Raw genomic sequence first — 14,504 nt, forward strand, 5'->3', positions numbered from 1 at the left:
AGACCCCTGAGTCTGCAGAGGGGTAGGGTTCTGAAAATAAAATAATAGCAAAATAGAAAATAGGAGCTGAGTGTTTAGAATTCATCACACCAAACCCCCAACCTTTCACCCCATTACTGAGAAGGAAACAAAGATCCAGAAAACTATCCCAAGTCTCACAGTGAGTTTCAGGCATAGCCAGGATTAGAGACCTACTCGATTTCCACTGTAGCCTGTGCTCTTCCAGGACCCAGCCTGCAGACTCTTAGCCCTGTGTTCCTTCTGCTACAAAGGGCTGTGTCACAGCAGGGAATAGGAAGCAGCTGAAGGTTTTGAGCAAAGGCATGACATGATTGTTTCTATCTGGAGAAGATTGATCTGCCAGTCCCTTGTGTAAACTAGGTTAAAAGATCAGCATTAGCACAACCTTGGAGAAGGCAATGGCACCCCACTCCAGTACTCTTGCCTGGAAAATCCCATGGATGGAGGGGCCTGGTGGGCTGCAGTCCATGGCGTCGCTAGGAGTCGGACACGACTGAGCAACTTCACTTTCACGCATTGGAGAAGGAAATGGCAACCCACTCCAATGTTCTTATCTGGAGAATCCCAGGGACGGGGGAGCCTGGTGGGCTGCCGTCTCTGGGGTCGCACAGAGTCGGACACGACTGAGGCAACTTAGCAGCAGCAGCAGCACAACCTAGCATTAGTGCAAGGAGAAAGCAATGGCACCCCACTCCAGGACTCTTGCCTGGAAAATCCCATGGACGGAGGAGCCTGGTAGGCTGCAGTCCATGAGGTCGCTAAGAGTTGGACAGGACTGAGCAACTTCACTTTCACTTTTCACTTGCATGCATTGGAGAAGGAAATGGCAACCCACTCCAGTGTTCTTGCCTGGAGAATCCCAGGGACGGGGGAGCCTGATGGGCTGCCATCTCTGGGGTTGCACAGAGTCAGACACGACTGAAGCGACTTAGAAGCAGCAGCAGCATTAGTGCAAGGCCATGAGAACTGGAACTAAGGGAGTAGAATGGAAGGGGCAAGAACAAGATATCCTCCAAGCCTGCTTGTCTACTGCTAGAGAGCAGGAGCACCTATATCCCCAGTTCCTAATACATGGTGCATGAAAGGGACACAACAGCTATCGTTAAATGAAGAGATGAATTAAAGAAGTAGAAACATTCAAAAATCATGTCAAGTTTGCAGGCTACATGGCAGAGAGAATGTTGCAGAAATTGAAAGAGAACTTGGTGGTTGAGCAGCAGGGAGAAGATAATTTGAGGATCATCCAGGGTGGACCTGGAGAGGGCTTTCTGGAACCACTGGCACAGAAGTCATTGATAAAGCCCTAGAATTGATGAGAAGGCTATTGAATTACAGAAATGGGAAAAGGGCTGGAGACATTTTGTGGGGTTAATCTGTACACCTATAGTGTACACCCAGATCTGGTTTTTAGATTTATGGTTTTCCACAGATGGCTGACTGATAGAATTATTCAGTTGGCATTTCTCAAAAACAAGAACAAAAACTTCAGACCCAAGATCAGTGTCAGTGTGAGATTTTCAAATAAGAAGACCCAAATGCATGCTTGCAATAGCAGTGAGAAAATTTCAACTTGAATTTTGAAGATTTCCAGAATTTAACAAGCAGAAAAACTTCAAAAAAAAAAATACAGTTTTCATTTTACTGTATATAAATTTTGAGCCTCATGGGGAAGAAATATTTTAGTTTTGAAATACACACCAAGTTGTGGGTGGGGAAGGGATCATAGTCTTTTCAGTAATTGAGCCAGATGGCAAACAAGCCCTGCCATTCCCCCTACCCATCCCCCACACCTCCAGAAGTTGGCAGCACGTATAAGCATCCTTTCTGAGGAACCCTTGGAGGCAGTCACCTACACATATGCTATTGTCCACAGCAACCTCCTCAGTGTAGTTTTTCTGCTCCTTCCATCCACCTGGACCATCAAATATAGGCCAGACCTTTGAAATGGGCCTTTCGTATTCTGTGGTTACTCCTTCTTAAGGTCATAGACTCCTAGAACCATGAAAATAAAAATTAATTGACTGTTAGAGCTGAGCATGACCTTGGAGGTGAACTAGTTAAATCTCCTTGAGGTAACTGGGAACCAAGTCTGACCTTCCCTCCAAAGATACAAGAGCTAGCTTTTCTGCCAAAGCTGGCCCTCAGGATCTGAAAGTGGGCTTGAGTGTGGCTTGGTAGTGTGGATCCTGCTATAGAGTGTGTAAGAGATTCACATCCTTGTGGTTGGCAGGCACAAGTATAGACAGGTTTCAGATAGAAAGTGGGACCTGGAGAAGTGAGAGAAAGTGACTGGACAACCTCTAGAGTGTGGAGAGGAGGGGATGGTGTTTACAGACCCTTGAGGGTGAGGGCTCTCTCTACAATCACCCAGTTCTGCCATGAGTTGAGGGTGTCCACTTCCCCTGGAGAGAGAGTTCTTCAACACTCCTAGGATCCTAGAGTTAACTCCCACCATTGGTGGAAATAAAGGTTTTGGAATAAAAGGGGAAAATACAAAAAGATTACAACTATTAGCTAAACATGATGGAACTATGTGCTTATTATAAAGAATAGTAATATTAATTTGCCAAAAAGAAAACTTGAATCCATCCACTTGGGTTGGACACGTGTAAAAGTATCGAGCTAGCTTTCGCTTATATTTTTCTGTTTGCTCACTAACGTCTCTATTCACCTCCATTTAAAACTTATGTATTCATTTGCTCACTGTTTACTCAGCAAATAGGTATTATTTGCCTAATATGTGTTAGACTCTGGATATACAATAGTTCAAAAAGTTGCATGGAGTTTTCACACAATAATTTTAGTCTACTGCTAATATGAATTCAGTTCATTTTATCATTTTTTTCTTTCTTTTCCTAAAACAATCTTCATAGAAGAGTAATTTCCCTTAAGCTAAAGTATCTCCTTTTTGAGAAGAGAAAATAAAAATGTCTCCATCACTGTATCACTGGCATTTCATGTATATTCATCCTCAAAGTAAGCAGGAATTCATAATCTGTCCTTTGCATCCTCAGTCACTCAGTGTGTCTGACTTTTTGTGACCCTATTGGACTGTAGCCCACTAGGCTCCTCTGTCCATGGATTTTTCCAGATAAGAATACTGGAGTGGGTTGCCATTTCCTGCTCCAAATCTATCCCTTTGGAATCATAAAAAATAATGTGAAAATCACCCTAGCTTATCTTCACTTCTGACAGGAGTTTGTTTGTAATATCTTTATTTTCCATATTCATTTTGCCTTGGATTTTGACATTATTCAGTCTTTACACTTAATGTCTTCCCGGCCACCATCCATTCCACCTTCTTTCAACACTTAACTGACCTGTGGACGGCGATGTTACCTTGACTTATTCTCGACGTGATCTTCAATATATGGTCCACAGGCAGGATTTTCTGCTAAAAGCATTTTCTCCGAACTGCTGAGAAGAAAGCTAACTCTAGTTTCCTGTGGGCCAAGTCCCCTGTGAATTCCAACAGGGAGAAAAAGGTTAATTGTTAACAGGTCTGTGCATGTGTCACTTACAACTCGCCACTGGATCCCTTCAGTCTCACACCCTTTCAGCAGTAGCATTTAGCGCAATGAGACCAGACGGAGTTGTTCGTTTTTTGGGTTTTTTGGTTTTTTTTTTTTTTTGCTTTTTTCAATAAGATACAGGATGAGTTTAAAGAAAGCTATCTTTAAGATTTATCTCTGTGTTCTGGCCTAAGAGTTCAATAATTCCTTTAATCCATGTTGTCATCTCCCTTGGCCTTTTCCTTTACTTTAGTCTTTTAACATCTCACTTTATTTTAATAGCAATTATCAGAATCCATATACTAATTCAACCTAACAAGAACACTAGTAGTCTGAACCTAGTCTAAAAAAGGCACTGAACCTGGCATTCACATTCACGTTCATAATGATACTATATTTCACAGGCAAATGATCTGTTTTCAATAACTACAATTTAGCTGTAATTTATCTTTAAAAGATCTCTGACAATAAATCAAAAGAGTTAATTGGGTTAATTTTCCTTAAGAGAGAATGAGTCTTATAGCATCCCTTAACACTGGTTGAAGCATAGACATAACCTTGCAAATATATCATAGATATTATTTTAATCTAGTGAACAGGATTAGTAGAAGTAAAAGCCAGGCTTTAAATGGAATTCATGTACTCTAAATTTCTCCTAGAATCTTTAAAGCTATATGTCTATTTAGTCATCAGTCTGTCTCTTTATCTCTATATACCTGTGGATATATTTTTAAACACACTTAGTTCTTAGTGAGAATAGTCATTGATCTTCTGTTTCAAGAGGCACTAAAAACAGGCTGCATTTCCAGGATGTTTTGGGTTAGGGCAATAGCATAGCATTTCTTAAAATTTCACAAAAGCTTCTCTTCTATATATTTCTAGAGAAACAGCAAAAGAGATGTGAACATTTCAATACTTGAATCTTCACCATCCTGAAAGTAAATCAACAGAATCGTTTGTCTTCATTTCACAGGCTCATCCAAAAACTAGGACCTCCATATATCATGTGGTTCATCCTATATTGGAAATCATAACCATTTTTAGAATCATATACTTAGTATAATTTTGCAACTTAAAGGCTTCTTTAGAAATCCGTTCATCCATTTTTTCAGAAAATTAGTCTTCCAAAAAATATTCACATACTTCAACATGTTAGTAAGTATTTGGGGAAGCAGTGTCTGGGTGGAAATAGTTGGAAATGTCTCCTCTGGAGGCTCACAATAGACATTAGCATATTACAGGCTCAGCAGACCCATAGTAAAAAAAAAAAAAAAAAAAAAAACAGAAAAAAACAGAAAAAAGAAAAAAACTCTACTGATTGGGGAGGGTAGGAACTTTTATATTTTATTCTCTAAATATACTTTTTCTTATTTCATACAAAAACATATGATGTGCTGAGAAAGAAACAAAGAAATAGATCTCAGAGAAACTGGAGAAGAAGAAGAGAGGTATAAAAAGATTTAATCAGTCCCAGTAAGGAATGGAACGTTAAGGATTAAGAGACATGCCTGAAAAGCATTTTTGTCAAGTTTTGTAATGGGAGGTAATGCATAGCTCTTCCTCAAGAATCACATTACTTGTCAGAGCAAGAGAAGGGAGAAAGGAAAGAGGGAAGGAGGAAAGGGAGAAGGGAGAGAAGGAAGGAGAGAGGGATGGAGAAAGCTTGTGCTTCCAAAACCTGTGTGTGCGCATGCTAACTCACCTCAGTCATGCCCGACTCTTTGCGACCCTATAGACTGTAGCCTGCTAGGCTCCTCTGTCCATGGGAGTCTCCAGGCAAGAATGCTAGAGTGGGTTGCCATGGCCTCCTCCAGGGGATCTTTCTGACCCAGGGATCAAACCCGTGTGTCTTATGTCTGCTGCATAGGCAGGCAGGGAGCTCTATTCAAAAAGCATCTAAGGGACTTTCCTGGCAGTCCAATGGTTAAGATTCAGCACTTCCACTAAAGGGGCATGGGTTCAGTCCCTGGTTGGGGAAGTTCTGCATGTCATGGGGTACAACCAAAAAAAAGAAAAAAGCATGATAACTAGTAGAATGCTGGTGGACGTTTAACAACCAGCTCTTGGAAAGGATGAGGCCCTGATTTGCAGCATTTACCAACTTTATGGTATAAATAGTCCCACCGTGACCAATGTCAAACACAAGGTGCATTGCCTCAAAAGCTTCTGACTCTAGCACACCTCTGCCTGTGAGCCTCAAAACGGTTTTGGAAACACTGAGCTGGCGTATCTTACCTTTCTTCCAATCTCTCTCCTGTACATAAGCATTTTCAAGATGAGCAAACCAGGCCTGGAAAGGTTTTTGATTGTCAAAATTATACAGCTACTCATCTTTAGTGGCAGAATTTGGGGGTTGGGGGCGGGAGGAGAAGGGGACAACAGAGGATGAGATGGCTGGATGGCATCACTGACTCGATGGATGTGAGTTTGAGTGAACTCCGGGAGTTGGTGATGGACAGGGACGCCTGCTGCTGCTGCTGCTAAGTCACTTCAGTCATGTCTGACTCTGTGCGACCCCAAGATGGCAGCCCACCAGGCTCCCCTGTCCTTGGGATTCTCCAGGTAAGAACACTGGAATGGGTTGCCATTTCCTTCTCCAATGCATGAAAGTGAAAAGTGAAAGTGAAGTTGCTCAGTTATGTCCAACTCTGTGCCACCCCAAGACAGCAGCCCACCAGGCTCCCCCGTCCATGGGATTTTCCAGGCAAGAGTACTGGAGTGGGGTGCCATTGCCTTCTCCGACAGGGAGGCCTGGCGTGCTGCAATTCATGGGGTCGCAAAGAGTCGGACATGACTGAGTGACTGAACTGAACTGAACTGAACTGAAACTCTAATTTCTAAATTCGATGATAATTTCACACTATCTAACATAGAAATCTGGAGCTTCCCAGGTGGCCCAGAGGTGAAGAATCTGCCTGCCAATGCAGGAGATTCAAGAGACCCTGGTTTAATCCCTGTGTTGGGAAGATCCCCTGGAGTAGAAAATGTCAACCCATTACAGTACTGTTGCCTAGAGAATCCCATGGACAGAGGAGCCTGATGGGCTACACAGTCCACGGGGTCACAAAGTGTGGTCACAGTTGGATATGGCTGAGTGACTGAGCACAACACAACATAAAATCTAGCTATGTGAAAGGAAGTATAGTATTGTAGAGCCCAGTGATCCAGAAGATCCTTCCCTCAGAAATGTGGATAATATCTTTTATCTGCTCTAGCTCCCTGTGTGCACAAGGCATACTTTGGATTATATGTGTGTGTTACCAGTACTTTCTAAGAATAATAATAAATAGGGGTTTATTCATAAATATTTTTAAATCCTTAGTCAAAAGTGGCTGTGTGACAATTTGAAGTGTTATTCTGAAGTCATTCAAGTCTCATTCATATTGTGAAATCTCTCACATCTCTATCTTGAACTGAGGTCAGAGGAAGGACATTAGTTTAGAAAGAAAGGAAAGGTAACTGTAACTGATTTCAGTGTTTTTGTTGTTTAACTTTCCCTCTTAAACCATAATTCACCTTATGTTTTTTCACTTGCCTCATACTTCCAAAAGACAAAGATTTGTTGAGATACATGCTTTTAAAACATAGAATTGTTTTGATACATATTTACATACATATATATAAACTTGATTTTGTCTGTGGAAGATGATGCTTCCTTGGGTTCAAAGATGAGAACATAAATTTGCTTGTACTGAAAGTCATTATCCTTTGTGGCAGAGATGTGCCTGTGAGCTCTTCTATAAAAGGATTTGTTCTATAAATCCGAGGTTCTTTCCTGACTGGCTTCCACTGATCTTGGTCAAGTCCTTTAATCTCTTATAACTTTGATTTCCCTATTCATGAAAAGAATGTGATAATAGTAACCTATACTTTATGAGGTAGTTGGTTTCAACTGCACAGATTTTAAGAACTTATCATTAAGTTCATGGGCTTCACTCTAACTTTTGGCCGTTTTACAATATTCTGACTCTTTTTGCCCAAAGCTTAGTGAGAAAAAAAAAAAAAAAAACAACTAGAGCTAAAATTTGTTTTATTTAAACTAGCTGCAGATTGAAATCAGCCTATGACTGAACCTCATTTAACATCTCAAGGAAAAGTATATTTAATATTTTTCTATGTTCCCTTCCCCATAATGATGCATTTCTGATTTTTCAGATTCTAATGAAATTTCAAAAACTTTCAAAGGTTTTTAACTTGAAATTTTCATTTATCTCCAAGTTTCTCCATTTGCACAGTGACTGGTCCTTTGATCTTGCATATGTATCATCCAGGAAGATAATTTCCTGAGAGTTATTTAAGCTTTGCTGGAAAATTCTGAACAAAATAGGTAACTGAAGGTACGATGAGCCCTCCTAGGATTAATATTCTGTGATCATAGTCATTGCTCCATCCAAGTGTGCTCAACTAAGTTTATCAAGCAGCCTGTGGGTGCAGATATTTTAGAAAAAAGATTTTTGGTGAAAATACTGTAAATGATGTTACATTAGGAAGAAGAAAAATTGTAATTAGTATTTAAATAGGACTTTACGGTTTACCCAGGATTTCCCTCTATTGTCTCATTAAATCTTCACAACACCTCGATAAGTGTATCATCCTGATTTTATGGATAAAGAAGTTGAGGTTTTAAGAAGTTGCCTTATTCAGATCAGTGGAAGCCTGTGAGGAAAGTTTGGGACTCAAATGCCATGAGGATGAAATGGGGTCAAATACAAAAAGCAGTTAATACATTGGAAGCACTAAATAAATTCTACCTTTAAAAAAACAGATTTATGCTGTTATATGATCCCTTTTGTTGACTAAAGAAACTAATCAGACTTAAAACACTGCTCATCCAGCAGAAGTAACAAATTATATATGAAAATTCCATAGTCACTGCCATTTCTGGCACCAAAAACATATTATCAAACAGTGTTAGAGTATCAGAAAGGATAGAGATTCCATCGATTTGAAAATATGTATAAATATGTATAAAATTCATGATATTTGAATTTAAACATTTAATCCCTAAGACTCCAGTCCAAAAATTCTATGACTCTATGATAATTTTATATTAGATGTTTGGTATAATGAGTTTACCAAAGACTCAGTTATCTCAGTTTTTCTTCCTTTTAATCTCAACATAAACTTCAGTTCAGTTCAGTCACTCAGTCGTGTCCGACTCTTTGTGACCCCATGAATTGCAGCCTGCCAGGCCTCCCTGTCCATCACCAACTCCCAGAATTCACTCAAACTCATGTCCCTCGAGTCGATGATGCCATCCAGCCATCCCATCCTCTGTCGTCCCCTTCTCCTCCTGCCCCCAATCCCTCCCAGCACCAGAGACTTTTCCAATGAGTCAACTCTTCACATGAAGTGGCCAAAGTACTGGAGTTTCAGCTTCAGCATCAGTCCTTCCAATGAACACCCAGGACTGATCTCCTTTAGAATGGACTGGCTGGATCTCCTTGCAGTCCAAGGGACTCTCAAGAGTCTTCTCCAACACCACAGTTCAAAAGCATCAATTCTTCGGTGCTCAGCTTTCTTCACAGTTCAACTCTCACATCCATACATGACCACTGGAAAAACCATAGCCTTGACTAGACGGACCTTTGTTGGCAACGCAATGTCTCTGCTTTTGAATATGCGATCTAGGTTGGTCATAACTTTCCTTCCAAGGAGTAAGCGTCTTTTAATTTCATGGCTGCAATCACCATCTGCAGTGATTTTGGAGCCCAAAAAAATAAAGTCTGATACTGTTTCCCCATCTATTTCCCATGAAGTGATGGGGCCAGATGCCATGATCTTCATTTTCTGAATGTTGAGCTTTAAGCCAACTTTTTCACTCTCCACTCTCACTTTCATCAAGAGGTTTTTCAGTTCCTCTTCGCTTTCTGCCATAAGGGTGGTGTCATCTGCATATCTGTGGTTATTGATATTTCTCCTGGCAATCTTGATTCCAGCTTATGCTTCTTCCAGCCCAGCGTTTCTCATGATGTACTCTGCGTATTAGTTAAATAAGCAGGGTGACAGTATACAGCCTTGACGTACTCCTTTTCCTATTTGGGACCAGTCTGTTATTCCATGTCCAGTTCTAACTGTTGCTTCCTGACCTGCATACAGATTTCTCAAGAGGCAGGTCAGGTGGTCTGGTATTCCCATCTCTTTCAGAATTTTCCACAGTTTATTGTGATCCACACAGTCAAAGACTTTGGCATAGGCAATAAAGCAGAAATAGATGTTTTTCTGGAACTCTCTTGCTTTTTCAATGATCCAGTGGATGTTGGCAATTTGATCTCTGGTTCCTCTGTATTTTCTAAAACCAGCTTGAACATCTGGAAGTTCACAGTTTACATATTGCTGAAGCCTGGCTTGGAGAATTTTGAGCATTACTTTACTAGCATGTGAGATGAGTGCAATTGTGCAGTAGTTTGAGCATTCTTTGGCATTGCCTTTCTTTGGAATTGGAATGAAAACTGACTTTTTCCAGTCCTGTGGCCACTGCTGAGTTTTCCAGATTTGCTGGCATATTGAGTGCAGCACTTTCATAGCATCATCTTTCAGGATTTGGAATAGCTCAACTGGAATTCCATCATCTCCACTAGCTTTGTTTTAGTGATGCTTTCTAAGGCCCACTGGACTTCACATTCCAGGATGTCTGGCTCTAGGTCAGTGATCACACCATTGTGATTATCTGGGTCATGAAGCTCTTTTTTGTACAGTTCTTCTGTGTATTCTTGCCACCTCTTCTTAATATCTTCTGCTTCTGTTAGGTCCATACCATTTCTGTCCTTTATTGAGCCCATCTTTGCATGAAATGTTCCCTTCATGTCTCTAATTTTCTTGAAGAGATCTCTAGTCTTTCCCATTCTGTTGTTTTCCTCTATTTCTTTGCATTGATCACTGAGGAAGGCTTTCTTATTGCTCCTTGCTATTCTTTGGAACTCTGCATTCAGATGCTTATATCTTCCCTTTTCTCCTTTGCTTTTCACTTCTCTTCTTTCACAGCTATTTGTAAGACCTCCCCAGACAGCCATTTTGCTTGAGGTGGAAGGACAGGGAAGCCTGGTGTGCTGCTGTCCATGGAGTTGCAAAGAGTTGGACACACAACTGAATGACGTGGCTGAGAGGAGCTACCCCTCGCCCAAGGTCAGGGGCAGCGACCAAAAGTGCCAGGCTGCGATGGCACAGGAGTGGCATAGAGGAGCTACTGCATGCCTGAGGTCAGGGGAGGCAGCCAAGAGGAGCAAACCCACGTCCAAGGAGCGGTGGCTGCACAGGTGCACGAGGGCCGAGAGGAGCTACTCCACATTCAAGGTCAGGAGGGGTGGCTGTGAGGAGATACCCCTCATCCAAGGTAAGGAGCAGCAGCGGCTTCGCTTTGCTAGAGCAGCTGTGAAGAGATACCCCATGTCCAAGGTAAGAGAAACCCAAGTAAGATGGTAGGTGTTGCAAGAGGGCATCAGAGGGCAGACACACTGAAACCATAATCACAGAAAACTAGTCAATCTAATCACATGGACCACAGCCTTGTTTAACTCAGTGAAACTAAGCCATGCCGTGTGGGGCCACCCAGGACAGGTGGGTCATGGTGGAAAGATCTGACGGAATGTGGTCCACTGGAGAAGGGAATGGCAAACCACTTCAGTATTCTTTCCCTGAGAACCCCATGAACAGTATGAAAAGGCAAAATGATAGGATACTGAAAGAGGAACTCCCTGGGTCAGTAGGTGCCCTACTGGAGATCAATGGAGAAATAACTCCAGAAAGAATGAAGGAATGGAGCCAAAGCAAAAACAATACCCAGTTGTGGATGTGACTAGTGATAGAAGCAAGGTCCAATGCTGTAAAGAGCAATATTGCATAGGAACCTGGAATGTCAGGTCCATGAATCTAGACAAATTGGAAGTGGTCAAACAGGAGATGGCAAGAGTGAACGTCCACATTCTAGGAATCAGCGAACTAAAATGGACTGGAATGGGTGAATTTAACTCAGATTGTCATTATATCTACTACTGTGGGCAGGAATCCCTTAGAAGAAATGGAGTCAACAAAAGAGTCCGAAATGCAGTACTTGGGTGCAATCTCAAAAACGACAGAATGATCTCTGTTCATTTCCAAGGCAAACCATTCAATATCACGGTAATCCAAGTCTATGCCCCAACCAGTAACACTGAAGAAGCTGAAGCTGAACAGTTCTATGAAGACCTACAAGAACTAACTAAGTTAGAACTAATTAACTAAGACCTTTTAGAACTAATACCCAAAAAAGATATCCTTTTCATTATAGGGGACTGGAATGCAAAAGTAGGAAGTCAAGAAACACCTGTAATAACACCTCCAAGGCAAATTTGGCCTTGGAGTATGGAATGAAGCAGGGCAAAGGCTAATAGAGTTTTGCCAAGAGAATGCACTGGTCATAGCAAACACCCTCTTCCAACAACACAAGAGAATACTCTACACATGGACATCACCAGATGGTCAACACAGAAATTAGATTGATTATATTCTTTGCAGCCAAAGATGGAGAAGCTCTATACAGTCAGCAAAAACAAGACTGGGAGCTGACTGTGGCTCAGATCATGAACTCCTTACTGCCAAATTCAGACTGAAATTGAACAAAGTAGGGAAAACCACTAGACCATTCGGGTATGACCTAAATCAAATCCTTATGAGTATACAGTGGAAGTGAGAAATAGATTTAAGGGACTAGATCTGATAGACAGAGTGCCTGATGAACATAAACTTAGCCTAAAATTAAAATTTCTACATGCAACTCAAGGCGCAAACAGAATGTCCACATTAAGGCCCATTGCTTAGGGCTTAACCATTCACTCCTGTCTGCAGAAATCTAAAGGCCACCCCAGGCCACCAACTTAATTATAACCAGGATGTGCTCCAGAGGTGAAAAGCCTCCTAGAACATTTTTCAATCATCGTCTCTTCAACTGAGCTGGACCAGTGACACTAACACCAGCAATTAAAAGCCTCAAGTTTAGAAATACATTCAGTTTCCCAAGTCCCCACATGGCAAAGGTTAAGTGAATTATGTGGAGATAATTCGCCAAAGTCCCAAGGGAGGAGCCTGTTGACTTCAGATTTGCTGGCTGTTTCAGTATCATTTTTTCCTTCCCAACTGATGTGCTTCTTGCAGTGGTGCTGCCAATGTAAGAGCAGAAAAATAAGAAAAGTCACAGATGGGGACAAATAAAGCCCTACAATGTTTTCTAGGGAGAAGCCATGTGATTAGCACATTGTGTTTCTGTTAACACTGAAGGCTTTTTCCTCTAGCTATTTTCAAGAATAATTGTGAGTAAATTTACACTCACCTCTATTAAAAATATTTAAGATCTTTACGGTGTTGCTTTGCTACTTAAATTGGAGCAAGTCGCTGGGCATCTTACTGTGTCAGACGGTAATGGGACCTGCAACTCTCCTTCAGGCTGAATTAGAACCACCCATTACACCTCGAGTTGTGTGGTAACACCTCCACGGTGTTTCCAATTAACTTTGTAAGTTTTTAATCAGTGACAAATGCGTCTTTGTAAATTCAATTTACCTTTTATTGCAGCACTATAAACCGTCTTGCAGCATTCCGGTACTTTGTGAACATTTTACTTGCTACTGACATAAGACAGCTGTTGGACCTACAACAAAGGCTAAGCTTTATGAGTTACCTGAATTAGGATGTAGGTGAAGTAATTAAACCCTAAAGAGAAAGAAGGAGGAAACAGATAGCCCTCCATGATCTGCACACACCAATATGCAGGAAGGAACTCCTAAAGCAACTCTGAAGCTGAAACATTCAACAGTAAAATACCAGAAATTCCCTTCTTTGATTGTGAGCTGAAACTCACAATATGTTAAAAGAGGTAGATAAGTGAAAAGGTCAGGCACATTTTATTAATAAATCCATACTGATATTTGTTTTCCTTTTTAATCGAATTCAAATGCATCCTGTTAAAGGGCCACGAGTGATTAGGTCATAAATCTGAACGACCTTGAAGATGATGAAGGAAATGCTTCTCTGTAAAGCGATCATCATGCTGCCAGTTTCATCATTTACACATTTTTACAGGTGCAAGGAAAATGTTTAATTTCAAATTGCTTGCAAAACTCAGAATAAAATATTACTTTATAGATCTTCAAATAATAAAATAAATGAGTTAATCACACACCCAAAAATTCAGCGTTGTTTCTGTCTTTGCTCCTAAAATAATAAAATGGAAAAAAAATAGGTGAAAGATTAGTGTAAGTATTTAACCTCAACTATACTTACTCCTAAGGATTCTAGCTTAGGTTTTGTTTGAATATTACTAATGACACATTCACTTACTGCCCCTTGATGAAATTATTATGTCATTGTAAGTAATATGGTCATGAAAAGTATCTTTCATTACATATTTAATCAAAAGTCTGCATTTTTATAAAGGCAGGAAATTTATGGATGACATTTACCATTTTTTTCCTTAAATACTAAAGAATTCTTTTGTCTTATTTTTAGATTTATCATTCAACCATGAGACATTTGACATTCAAGACGTACATCTTTGCCTCACTATTACCCCATTGAAAATATTGTAAATGGTGTAATTTGTCAAGGGCTTTTGGACCCTGGCATTATTCTAATTTATTCATTCATTCATTCATTCATCAATTCACTTATTCATCAAGTGCCTAATCTCTACCTAGGATAAACAGTGACTAAAGAGATGGTGCCTCTTCTGAAGATCAAGTATTATAAATGAAAGAAAATTTTCAGACCTATATATGTTTATGTGCTGTTTATTTCAGACATTGATTTAGACTTTTATGTTTTTTACATTGTTGAAATGTTTTAAAAAATCAGCCGTGACCTAAAGCTTTTCACTGAGTCCACACATTATTACCATTTCTAAACTGTAGGCTTGGCTTTCTTTGACCTTTTCTGAAGGGCATACTCTTTGAATACCATGTTGATTCTTCTGTATGTATCATAGACAGTTTTGATAGCATA

The 14,504-nt window shown here is 40.5% G+C and overlaps 1 long non-coding RNA gene across 1 annotated transcript; it reads right to left on the reverse strand.

The window, feature by feature from the left end:
- Positions 1 to 1,713: 1,713 nt before the first annotated feature.
- Positions 1,714 to 12,946, reverse strand: LOC123328473. The gene is made up of 3 exons (XR_006543312.2): positions 12,838 to 12,946; positions 3,342 to 3,480; positions 1,714 to 2,013 (listed from the first exon to the last, which is right to left on the reverse strand). It is a non-coding gene; the product is annotated as an uncharacterized LOC123328473 (long non-coding RNA).
- Between the last annotated feature and the right edge of the window lie 1,558 nt (positions 12,947 to 14,504).

The sequence above is a fragment of the Bubalus bubalis genome, chromosome 2, assembly GCF_019923935.1.
Source record: "Bubalus bubalis isolate 160015118507 breed Murrah chromosome 2, NDDB_SH_1, whole genome shotgun sequence".
NCBI classification, from domain to species: Eukaryota; Metazoa; Chordata; class Mammalia; order Artiodactyla; family Bovidae; genus Bubalus; species Bubalus bubalis.